Here is a 13,081-nt window from a genome sequence, read left to right as displayed (position 1 = left end):
GGCTGGAATGTAATTGTGGTAAAAGTATTTTTATATTGCTGAGAGTAGCAGCTAATCACAAGTTACATGCTTCAGAGGATTTATAATTGCTTGCTTTTGTACGTGTATGTTTTTAACTGCATTTGAGAAATTTTATGGAGAATATGCATAATTTTGAATCTATAATAATGTTACATGTAACTTATCTTCAATTTCACCTACTTTAAAAAATTATTTCTTCATTAAATTTTAGTGCTTTGACTAGTTTATTCCTTTTTGCAGTTGGTTGTAATTCATTCCTGGCTCCTTCTGCTTTCCTGCAAGCTGACTTCAGTGCACTTTCTATCTTCACATCATCGTTTTCTCAGGGATTATTTGTAGACAAAAAACTGGAGTCTTTTGTCTAGTGCCAGTAAGGACCAATAAGTCTGGTTAAGTATGTATGTCAAGTAGGTTCTTGGTAAACATTTGTTAAGTAAGATTATTGATTGGCATTTGGAGAAAAATGAGTAATAAGGAGAATATCTAGGACTTGAAGTCAAAGCCAGAAGTAGTATATGGGTGTTTTGGCTATCTTACAGATAGTCAATATTAAAAGTATCAAGAAAGTAATAAAACCAAGAAGGATAGAAAAGACTTATACATGTCTCTGCTGTGTTTTGAAGATTGGGCATTTTCTAATCCTAAGCATGGCTAAAAATTTTAATTTTGGTTACCACCCTTTTGATTCTCTCTTCAGTGATTGATTGACTTCCAGAAAAGTCTCTCCTATTTTTTTGGTTTTAGGCTCAGTTTCCTCTACTACTTTTGGGGGAAAAAAATCAGTTCAGAGGGCATATTGCAGATTGGAGGTGAGCACCTCTGGTGCTGATAGAGGAGCATTGTGAGGTCATAGACATTGAGGCTACGGGATTCTGGCCACAATTCTGAAGTGGTGGTGGTGAGTTCTGGACATACGATGAGGTAATCCTGCTTCCTGAGTTCCACATTCTGTAGCTACTTACACATGGCTTAAAATATTAGGATGCTCCAGTTCAAAACATTGAATCCAATTGGTTGACATTGATAGTGCCTAAGAGACTGGCTGAGAGACTTGTTTTATGCATGGGATGATTCTGAAAGTTGTAGAATGTGAAAAAGTTTTAGAATCATGGCCCTGTTTGGAGGAATTAGTAGGAAATGACTGCATCTAAGTTGCTAGAGTATCCAGTGTTTGCTGGTCTTTGCAGTGGACTCGGCTAAGATGGATGGTGTGTAATGTTTTGGCAGGCTTCGATCACTGATAAAAGATTATGTTAAAATATCTTTGCACTTTCTTGTTACTTGGCACAAGCATCTCTTCCTGTGTTGGATTTGGAATATTATGAAGGGAAAATAGATAGCCAAGAATGCCAATGTAGGCAAGCACTATTAATTTTCTATAAACTTTCTATTTGCAAATAATTTCAGACTTATAAATTTAATTGGTTAACATTTTATACCTTTAGCTTTATCATTGCTCTGTTTATTCTCTCTCTCCCTATCTATCCATATCTATGTACGTATGAATGTATATAATTGTTCTTCTCAATCATTTAGTAAAAAGTTACATCACACATCATGGCCCTTTGCCCTGAAATATTTCTGTATTTCCTAAGCATAGGATATTCTCTTATATAATCACAGTACATTTACTGGCTTCAGGGTATTTAACATTAGTACAATACTTTTATCTAATATACTGTTTGTATTCTAATATTGTCAGTTGACCCCATAATGTCCTTTAGAGAATTTTCCCCACCCACCCCACAGTATTGGAATATTCTAAGGACAGGTATCTTATTTAGTTGCCATGCATCTTTAGCTTATTTTATTTTTTAAAGATTTTATTTATTTGAGAGAGAAAGAGAGCACAAGCGGGGAGGGGGGGGGAGGGCAAAGGGAGAGGGAGAAGCAGACTCCACACTGAGCAGGGAGCCTGACTTGGGACTTGATTCTGAGACCCTGAGATCATGCCCTGAGCCGAAATCAAGAGTATGACACTTAACTGACTGAGCTACCTAGGTGCCCAACTATTATCTTTTTTTAATAATGGTGCTTTCTCACGATTAGATTCAGGTTCTGCATTTTAGGTGATGTTATTTTCTCAGAATCACATTTAAAGGCACCCAAAGGCCATCTGTTCCTCACGGGTGGTGTTGATTTTGGTCACCTGGTTAATTTTGATAACTTGATTTCTGTACTATGTAATTACTGTTTTTTCTCTCCCTTGCCATGAGTAAACAATCTGGGGGAGAGAAACTTAAAGTTTTACAGGAAAATGTATTTGATATTAGTAGAAAGGAGGGGGAATCAATGATATAAATTTCAGAGCAACTATTAGGTTATTTGATTGTATTCTTTCTCTTTTATTATATCAGCTGAAATTTACAAAATTCTTTTTGTAATAAGAATATTTTAAATAGGGATGTCTTAACAAAAATGAAAAGGAAGCCTCAAGTTCTTTCTCTCCTGATCTCCTTAGCAAAACTAATACATCAATTATATCTGATAAGATAGTTTTGGAAAAATAGGTCTGAGATGTGATGTTTCTGGTATCACAGATGGCCCATAGTAATCCAACAGGACGGATAATCTAGGTAGGTAGTCATTGGCCATAAAAGCAGAGTTCTCTTGGGTTTCCATAGAGACATTTCGACTTTCAGCACTGCTGCTTTTAAAATGAGTGTCAGTAAAAATAGAAAAAACTAAGGCTCTTTAGAAAAAAAAAATCATTAAAATTTTTTTTTAAAGTAGTAAAGTTCCTGGTTAAAAATCCACGTTGAAGCCAAAACTTGTGCTTCACAGTCATTCTGCGTCAACTGGCCTTGAATAGCCTTGGGCAGAAGAGGCATCAAGAACTGGTTTCTCTGCCTTTTGGCAAAAGCATGAGACTGCACTGACTTCATCTATGAAGACAACTGCCAACTAGTTTCTTACTCTGTAAATTGTTAATTGTGTGTGGTGAAGAAAAGGGTTATGGGTGACGTTATTTTTATGGGTAAGACTGGCATAAGTTCTGGTGAAAGTTTGACATCTTTAGGTTCTTTTGTTTTTTCAAGTTGAGCTAATAAAGAGAGGCTCATGGGATTATTTCACACCTGATTTTTAAGTGAATATTGAGCTAAATGCCATGTGTCCGTGACAATTAAGGACTTTGTCGTGGGTTGAAGAAGCATGAACTTGTGATCACGCCTAGAACAGGAGTCCACAAAATATGGCCTGTGGGCCAAACCCAGCCTTCTGCCTCTTTTGGTACCACTAACAAGTTAAAAATGGTTTTATGTTTTGAAATGGTTGGAAAAAAAAATCAGAAGAAGACTTTAGTGACCTGTGAACATCATCTGAAATTCGAATTTCAGTGTCCACAAATTGCTTTATTGAAACGTAGCATGCCCATTTTCGTGTGGTCTGGAGCTGCCCCTGTGCTACAACAGCAGTGTTGAGTGGTGGTGACAGAGACCAGTGGTTCCCAAAGCCTAAAATATTTAGTGTCTGGCTCTTTAGGACAATTTCTGCTGCCCTCTGGTCTAGAGAATATAAAATGTTGGGGTTCCATCTCTAAGTTTCTGGTTAAAGTTCTGCAACTTTGGAACCGAAGAGTGTGTCTCAATTTCCAGCAGTGGTAAATTGCTTTAGTACTGTGACTTTTTTTTTTTTTAAGTCAGTTTATAAATACGAAAGAGAAATCCAGGCACCTAATATATTTATTCTGGCTTAGAATATTTTGTTTCCTTACATACATGTAAGAGTGGCAAGGAGAAAAGATCATTTATCAATTTGAGTAAGAATAAACAATATTTGATTTATGATTTTCACATTAAAAATATTGTCAAGTATTTATCATCTGTAAGAAGTTACTCTAATGGCAGAAATCTATTGGACTCTTTAAAAACCAGGAGTCAGGGATCCCTGGGTGACGCAGCGGTTTGGCGCCTGCCTTTGGCCCAGGGCGCGATCCTGGAGACCCGGGATCAAATCCCACGTCGGGCTCCCAGTGCATGGAGCCTGCTTCTCCCTCTACCTGTGTCTCTGTGCCTCTCTCTCTCTCTCTGTGACTATCATAAATAAATTAAAAAAAAAAATTAAAAAAAAAAAAAACCAGGAGTCAAATGGAAACTATCTCCATACCATCCCCATCACTGTTCCTCCTACAGTTCTCTCTGTAACAGGTTTGATAACCCTTTGATGCTACATATGCTGACTTTGAAGAAAAGACAAAAAAATAAACATTTATTAGTGTTTTTGGTGTTTTACCCAGCATTGAGTTCAGAATAAAGCCTTAGGTGCAACAGACAAAAAATTTTAAGTTGTAAAAACAAACAAAAAAAAAAAAGCAAAAAACAAATTCTAAGTTGCCTAGTAAAGCAGAGTTTGAAGGAGACTTCTGGAGAAAGCAGACACCAACTAGGCCCGGAGAGACCTGCGGGCTTTGGAACGTAGGTTGGGAGGATGAGGGGCAGCATAGTAGTAGGTGCTAGAGTAGAAGATGACCATCGTGTGAAAACACAGGGAAGGGATGTTTGGGCCAAGTTACCATAAGTAAGATGTACTTTTTTTCTGAGAAGGGGTAATTTTCCTGTTTCTGTCTGATGTGTGATTTCACTCATTCCTTGAGTATGTGTGTTTTGGGGTGGGGCATTACCAGGGACAAAGGTTCTAACATTATAGTCACTGTGGTAAGAAGACTGGATTTGCATGCACATCACTAGGCAAGGTTTGAACTGTGACAGAGCGTATCAATATTAGAAGCTAATATTCAAAATAAATAAATAAATAAAAAAAAAGAAGCTAATATTCACGTCTTAAAAGAAAAGCTAATATTTATGTAGAAATTGCCAGGCTCTATTCATATGCTAATCCTCGGAACAACCCTATGAGTCAGTACTGTTATCATCTCTGCTTTACATAAGGGAAACTGAGGCCCAGGGAGGTTAAGTAACTTGCCCAGGGTCACAGAGTACTAAGTGATGGTGTCAGTCAGAATGGGCTGGGTTATGCCAAGGAAATAGCCCTCAGGTTTCAATGCCTTAGAACGAAGTTTTAATTCCTTCATGCTTCACTTCTCATCTCTCAGATCAGGCCAGGGGTTTAGGTTAAATGCATCTAGAATGTCTTCAGTCACTGTGGCAGGGATGAGAGAAGACAGTGAAGAATGCTCTGTGTCTTCACCAATTTGAATGTGCATATGAATTGCCCAAGCAGTTTGTTAAATGCACATTTGATTCAGGATATCTGAGACCAGCCTGCCATTTGGCCTTTCTAGCAAGCCTCCAGGTGATTCCTATAGTGCAGGACAGGGGCCACTCTTGAGTAAGGAGTGCTTACTGGCTTTTGCCCAGAAGTGACACGTCATTTCTGCTCACAGAAGCCACATAGCCATGCCTAACGTCAGAGTGGCAGATGCAATCTGCCATCTACCTCAGGAAGAGGAGAATTAAAATATTTGTGAACAATCCCAATGAAGAGCAGAACATGTGAAGCCAGGATTCGAATTCAGACAGGCTGTCCCCAGAGTGTGTGCTCTATCACTCCATACAGTCGTAGGTGTCAGCCCCTTCTCTATCAAGAAAGGACAGTATGATGGCACCTGCCCTACTTGGTGGCCGCCAGTCAGGGTAGCCCTCGAGACTGACCAGTTGCAGTTGACTTATGCGACACTGCTATGCTGGGTGTCCCAGGCAGCTTAGTGTCAAAGGCAGCAGTTGTCAATGTGATGCTGCAACTCTGTGAAAATGTTTCAATTTTTTTTTCGTAATATGCTGACATCTATGAAATATATACTTTTATTCAAAGCATACCTTAGAGCAGATTCAAGCCTTTCCCTATTACTGTCATCAAATAATCTGCCATGCTTTCTTGTTTTGGACCAGGGTGTGTTAAAGCCAGCATTCAGGGAATTGTGCATGATCCTGGGAACATCCATGGGTGTGTGTCCACGCATGTACACCATTCATCATGTATGTTTGCTGCAAAGCGCTGGAGTCGCTGCTCTGAAGTGTCCTAGGCTTGTGGTCAGAGTAACAAGCACAATACCCAGGTGGTCGTGGTTGAGAAACAGCTTCTCTGAACCTGCAGAACATCTGATAGGATCATAAACACTTGGGAACTGAGGGACTGAGTGGTGGATCCCAGGCTTATGTTGGCGTCTCTGAATGGAACGCAGTGGACTGGGTTACAGCACAGTGTCGGGTGAACATCGCACTGCCTTTGACGGACCTTCCAGTGCCCACAGAAAGCTCTGCTCTCACTCCTACCACTCCTACCACAGCGCACTTTGCTGTCGGTTCCTAAGCTGACGTGTATTGACAATTCAGAAACATCGGTTTCAGCCAGACTTCTGTCCACTTTGTGGAAAAACTGATCTGCAAGTGATACATAGGATGATAGAAGATTGTTCTTCCTCCATTGAAAGATAAAAAGAATCTTCCCAAAAAGGAGAAACCTAAATAAAGGTACATTTCAGTTATAAATAATTATTATAGTTAAGATATCAGAATTACCCCACTACCCTAGTTGATTCAGTCAGCAACTTAGCTAAGCACAAGGGAGAAAATGGGCCTTGATAGTTTTTCTTTCGGAAAATCGGGTTTGCCATCGTTGAAAAATGCTTGCACCCCTGCCCACCTGTTCTGTTGATCTCAGGGAGAGCTGGATAAACCCGATTGTTCCTCCAGAGACACTTTTGTCATCTAATGCACATAGTTCAATTAAGTATGCAGATGCATGCTAAGTTAACAAGGGAAAATAATAAAGTTGCCATTTTTATTAACTACTTAGGCTGAAACCTACAGTATGCCTTTTCTAAATTAATGAAACAGAATTCCACTGCTTGCTGGTTGTAATCCTAATCCTAGAAGTTATTACCAGTGATCTTTCTTGGCTGTTAGTACCCTTTCGAAAAAGCCCTATCACTCCACCAATAATCCTGACTTCACATGAAAGTGCTTTCAGCTTTTAATCTAGCCTGTACTGGCATTTCTTTCAATGACATTTCTAAAAATTTTTTTTAAGATTTTTATTTATTTATTCATGAGAGACACAGAGAGAAAGGCAGAGACATGGGCAGACGGAGAAGCAGGTTCCATGCAGGAAGCCCAATGCGGTACTCATCCGGGAACTCTGGGGTCATGTCCTGAGCCTTAGGCTCAACCGCTGAGCCATCCAGGCATCCCCAATGACATTTCTATATTGGACGGCTAAATAAGTTAAGGATGTCAACTCGATTTTTATGTGGGCAATGTCACCATCCTGATTCAAATGCTAAACAATTTCTGGAAAAATTAAATTTTTTCCTGACCTGAGAAATCCCATCTTCTCAGTGAGAAGCTGTGTGGGCAGGATGCCAAGGGGAAGGCATTGCACCGCCTGCTGCAGTGGAAATCCCCCCTAGGTAAGCCCACTGCACCACATAGTGTTCTTTCATCCTAAACACATTTTGTCAACCTCATAAGCCTCTAGCATTATTTTACTCTTCCCTTCAAAGTCCTGCATTCTCCATGAAATCTTTTCCAACTACTCTAGCCCACAATGATCGTTTTCTTCAAATTCCTACTTTGTGTCACATAGTTTAATCTCAATTGGTCTCTAATTATAGTAATTAGATTGTAAGCTCCTCCAAAGCAAGGATTTAGCCCAGTGCTAGGCCCAGAGGCGGTTTCAGTAAATACTTGCCGAGTGATGGATTTGCAGTTCTGGATGGTTTCCAGCAAGCAGGACAAACGGGTGAATTAGCACTACCAAGCGAACACTGTCTGGCCTTCCTGAACCGAACAGACCCTCATTCTACAAGTACTTTTGCTCAGGCCATCACCGCCAGACAGTGGGGCAGCCAAGGGAGCACAACTTAGATCGTTTTCCTGTGTTCCTTCAGCTCATCTTTTCTCATTTGGAAATCTACATTTTGGGCTCAGGTTTGCAATTTCCCACTTTCAGATTTGAGAAGTCAGGAAGTGGTAGAGGGTCAGAGAGGTAAAAAACTTATATCTGCTTTGCTAGAACCTGACTTTCTTACAGAGGCATAACAAAAGAGAGGACACGTTGCATATTTCAGAGCAACTAAAAAGCTGTGTGGAGATTGATTTATGTAACTTTCTTGCTAGATTAGTCCAGAAACTGGATTAATATTTTAATCACATTCCCTGGAGAGGAAAAGGCAGCTGGTGAAATTGTTGGAGGTGACATGCCAATCTACATAGAAACCAAGTGTGGTTTGGAGACCACCATGGAAATAGTAACTTCAGTCATTAAGTGGAGAATGAAAGGAAGAAAGAAACCAGATAAGTTTTCCAGGATCAAGAAGTTATTTTTATTATAAACTAACCTTAGGGAGACCATAAGATTTATTATTATTTTAACATTTAAATTCAAATACTGATGGCTTTATCTTTTCACTGCTGATTACTCTTGGCAACACCAGAGTGCAACGAGAGCAACAGAACATGCTTCATTTTTTTAAGTTCCCATTTGTGGATATAAGCTCAGCTGTGCAGGCAAAACATGGCAATGAGCACATGGTGGCACAGTTCACGTCTTGATACAGCATTGCTCTCTCACTGTGAACTTGACTTCCCAAGACCTGAATTCTAACATAAAAATTCACTGGTGTCCTGAAATTCAAAAGGAAAAAGGAGGTCTTTTTTCTGCTCTTTTTCCTTTGCAGACCTGGATAATAACCCCAAATCTTTACAATGGCCTGTGGCTGGCACTGGCAACAAGCATCTGGAGTATATAGCATGTTATGCTCTGGGAAATGCAATCGTCTGCTTGAGAACAGCCCTCAGATGGAAACTGATGTTTAGATTATTACTGGGAATTTGTTTGTGCTTCTGAATTCTGTAGGATTAAGGCTGGTGCTGTGATATTCTCATGTGTTCTCTTGACCCTTAGGTATTTTAGAAAAGAGGGAAATGAAGAGTCTGAGGGTTGAAATAATCAAACTTTGGAGGTGCTAAGGCTCCACTCCGATTATATTGGCAGATGGCCCAGGGCGCAGCTGCTGACGAAGAATCCCAGATTCCACCCGAAGGCCCAAATACTACCTCTTCTGTCTGGAGCTGAGTCAGTAAAAGGAAATAGGGTAGGGCAGCATTTTGGACTGAAATTTCTCTGTGAGAGCAACAGATTGAATTGATAATGGGAGAAAGTTTGTATTGTTAACTTTTATAAGATGGCCCAGTAAATTTCATGAGTTTTATAGGGCCTGCATATTATTCGGATCATATTTTCATCTGGTGCTCATTGCTTGCTCTGCTTGGTTGAATAGTGTAGCTGAACAGGATCCAAGACGAGAAAGAGAAGTGGGACTGACTGTGGCATTGGGGCTAATGTAATGAATGTCCTGACCTGTTTCAGCTGCTTCTGGAGGCCACAACAGAGAGCCATTCATGAAAGCCCTGAGGGGATGAAGTGGCCATCTCTTTGACACCAAGAAAATATGAGAAAGAGAAGGTAAGAGAAGATATGGAGAAAGTGACTCCATGGAGAGCGCTCTCTCCCATTCTCCCTTCCTGAGGACAGTATCACTTGGCCTCAACTGTGGCTCTGATGATTAATTTCACCAGCTTAATAGGAGAAGTAGACAAAAAGGGAAGAATATTGGTGATGAAGGGAGGGTAATTCACTTCTGTATTGGTGCTATTGGTTAGGTAGGTGAAGAATGTTGATTTGTCTCTGTGCTAATGGACAAAACTATAGTGTAAAGTCAGAAGGCACTTTGGACTCTCAGAAGAGACTGGGAAAGATAGCTTGGAAGTAGCCCAGAAACATTGCTCTTGGCATTTGTCCAAGCCCTGTATCTTCTCTCTCACGAGTGGCTTTTCCTTGCTTTGGAATGTAACATCTGAGATTCAGTTTTTGATTTACACTTAGGGGGGCTATGGGTAGTTCCACACCAAAGGGCTATTTTAAATCAAGGCCTATAAGCTCACCTTACTTAGTATGCTCTACAATGTAGCCTAGTTAGAAATGAAGCAGACAGAACACATGCTTCTTCATTAGAATGACTAGTAGTAGCTAATGTTCACTGCCTCCTTGTTGTGTTCCAGGCACAGCTGTAAAAGCTTTGCACCTATTACATGATCCTTGCAGCAAACTTAAGATGTTACTGTTCTTTTTCCCACTTAAGGAGTGAGTTAATAGAGGTTTACAGGGTTTAATTTGCTCAAGATCACAGAGCTAGTCAGAGGCAGAACCAGAATTTAAACTCTGGAAGCTCATATTTCTTAACCATCATACTAAACTATTTCAACAAGATTACCCAAATAGGAAAAGAACAAAAAGGATGCTGATTCTTGTTCCCTGCCCAGCCCTCCACTGAAACAACATAGCATAACTTGGGTTTATTCATGAGGCTAGCCTTTGGCTTCTTTCAGTATAGGTAGTGAATTTGAATGTCTTGTTCTATCGTGTATGTGTGTGTGTTTTATATTTTTAAAAAGAAGTTATAACAAATCTTCTAGAAGGAAAAGAACTGTTTGTCTTGTGAGAACAGATCCCAGGGTACTTATAAAATTAAAAAATACAATTGGATCATCAGCTTGGTTCTCTGCAGAAACTGGAAATAAAATTGCATGATTCTGTAAAAATATTCCAATTAAACAGGCCCTGTTAAGGATCCATGGATGAACTGCCAATACCTTTGCATGTTCTATAATCCTTTCTTCAAAATAACAGCACACATTTTCACTATTATTATTATTATCATTAGGTAGTGTGCTAAGTAATTTACATGTATTTTCTCACATTCATACGTACGTGTTAGGTTTTACCATCATGTATCACTTACCTACTATCACAGCAATGCTGCATAACAAAAACCCACAAAACCTCAGTGGCGTACAAAAATAACTATTTATTGTTTATACATCTAGAGTGGTTGGCTAAACAGATCTGCCAATCTTGGCTGAGCTGGCTCAGGATACATATGATTTGGCTCACTGAAGACTGGTCTAGCCTGGCCCTGGTTCATATGAATGGGGCAAGCAGCTCCTCCATTTATTTGTCTCTTATCCTCCAACAGGCTGGGCTGGGCATGTTCTGCTCATGATTAAAGAGCTGCAAGCTCTGATTGCAAGCTCTGAACAAGCCTGATTGTGTAAGTCCATTTCAATCTTCTGCTTGCAATGTATCTGTTAATATCTCATTGGTCAAAGCAAGTCACGGAACTAAATGTGAGGATGTGGAATTAGGCACTCCTTCCCTTGGGAATGCATTGGAAAACAGCATGGCAAAAGGCAGGGGTTATAGGCAATGCTGAACAATTGGACTAATTTTTGTAATCAATCACGTATTTTTTTTTTTTTTACAGACAAAGAACTTGAGACATGGAAAGTAAATGTCTTGCCTACGGTCACATAGATATTAAATGGCAGAGCTTGAATTTCAACCTGGGTTTATGTTTTTTCAAAGCTGGAACTCTTAATAAAGTATCAAAATGCAGATTTAGAAACTAGTACTGCCTCCACTTCCTTTCCAGATATGAACAATCTTTTCACTCCTTTTTTATGCATCTTCATCAATGAAGACAAAATCCAGCTGTTGATATCATAGAATGAGAATGCTGTGAGGAGTAATTAATGTTAGCAAATTCTCTGAACAATTTATACATAAAAATTGATGATTATGTATATGTAAATTATATATGTAAATTGATGATATATATATCATAATATATATGATCAAAGAAATACACAGACTTTTAAGTCAGTACTTGACCTTATTTTACATTTTGTAGTTTTTCAGCTCTTTCTCACCTGCCAGACTTTAGAAACATATTGAGTATAAAGTCTCTTAATGCTCTTACTTCTCTCCTCTGCAAACCTTCCTAGCAGTACCCCAGTCTCCCTATATTAGCAATAACTATACATGAAAATGATTCTCTATACAAATTTCTTTTTCAAAAATGCCAATTGACAGCAGTATCTTTAAGACTGTCCAGAAAGGGCAGCCCCGGTGGTGCAGCGGTTTAGCGACGCCTGCAGCCCAGGGCGTGATCCTGGAGACCCTGGATCGAGTCCCATGTCGGGCTCTCTGTATGATGCCTGCTTCTCCCTCTGCCTGTATCTCTGCCTCTCTCTCTCTCTCTCTCTCTCTATGAATAAATAAATAAAATCTTTTTTAAAAAAAGACTGTCCAGAAAATTGTACATTTTAGCAATTGGCAAAGGAGGACTCTGAGCTGATAGAAAATCTAGTCTTTGTATCAATTGCCCTTTCAACAGATGTGTCCTAGCCTAGTTTTGCTTTGTAACTTATTGCTACTATTGTTATTCCTTTTATTAAATCAATTTCGTGGCTCCAGTTTTTAAGAAAGTTAAAAAGCTTTATATACTTCTGTTGACCTTGGAAACAGAGGAAGGGCACATTCATACATGGTGCTCACCAAAAATGCATTCCTAAAGAACAAATTCCACGGTGTACCTACCTTTTGGCTCTTGACCCCCTGGTCCTGTCCTAGAGCACTGACAATATAATAGACATAACTTTGTGCTTTCAGGAAATTGAATGGAAAATTTTTATGGACCTCTGAGGACTGCTGAGCATCCATCAGGATCTTTGTGAACACCCTGTGGGTCAGGATGGTATTGGGCATCTCCTTAGAAATTCATAATTTGGAAGGGGGACTGTAGTGAAGAAAGGGGGAAATTTGGAGGGAAGTGATACCGTGAAGATGAAGTGACATTGGCTTTGAAATGAGGCAAAACCAAGGCTGATCAGTTTCAATCAAGATACAAATGATTGAGAAAGACTGAAAAATTCACTTCAGATTCTTTGGGAACATAACAATTTTGGGAACTTGAGCATGTGCTATATCTTCTCATCCTAGCACTCACTACACATGACACCTGTTCTCCCACAAGGCCATAAACTTAATGAGGGCAGGGATGTTATTAACACAGGTTAGCTCAATGCATTGTGCTATTGTCCACTAAATAAATATTTGCTAATCAAATGTCTCAGAACCAGCTAGTACTTCTGTTGTTTTCTTCTAGCAAAAACTCAGAAACTTCCTTTATCTTGTACAACAAAAGAATAACCTATGAGTTGGATGTCATGTGGGAATTAAATAAAATATAATACCAGCA

At 39.4% G+C, this 13,081-nt stretch overlaps 1 protein-coding gene across 4 annotated transcripts in view; it reads left to right on the top strand.

The window, feature by feature from the left end:
* ADAT2 (adenosine deaminase tRNA specific 2) overlaps nucleotides 1–13,081 on the top strand; it is a 41,130-nt gene extending 28,049 nt beyond the window's left edge. Inside the window, exons 7-11 of one of the 4 annotated variants that reach the window (XM_038526223.1) lie at nucleotides 262–942; nucleotides 5,871–6,452; nucleotides 8,977–9,076; nucleotides 9,352–9,447; nucleotides 11,306–13,081. The gene's annotated coding sequence lies outside the window, so the exon portion shown is untranslated. Of the gene's footprint in view, nucleotides 1–261; nucleotides 943–5,870; nucleotides 6,453–8,886; nucleotides 9,077–9,351; nucleotides 9,448–11,305 lie in introns of all 4 variants that reach the window. The other 3 variants (XM_038526222.1, XM_038526220.1, XM_038526221.1) reach the window with 3 other exon arrangements.

This window comes from Canis lupus, chromosome 1 (assembly GCF_011100685.1).
Source record: "Canis lupus familiaris isolate Mischka breed German Shepherd chromosome 1, alternate assembly UU_Cfam_GSD_1.0, whole genome shotgun sequence".
Lineage (NCBI taxonomy): Eukaryota > Metazoa > Chordata > Mammalia > Carnivora > Canidae > Canis > Canis lupus.
The sequence above is the reverse complement of the archived record's forward strand: the minus strand, read 5'-3'. Positions and strand labels throughout refer to the sequence as shown.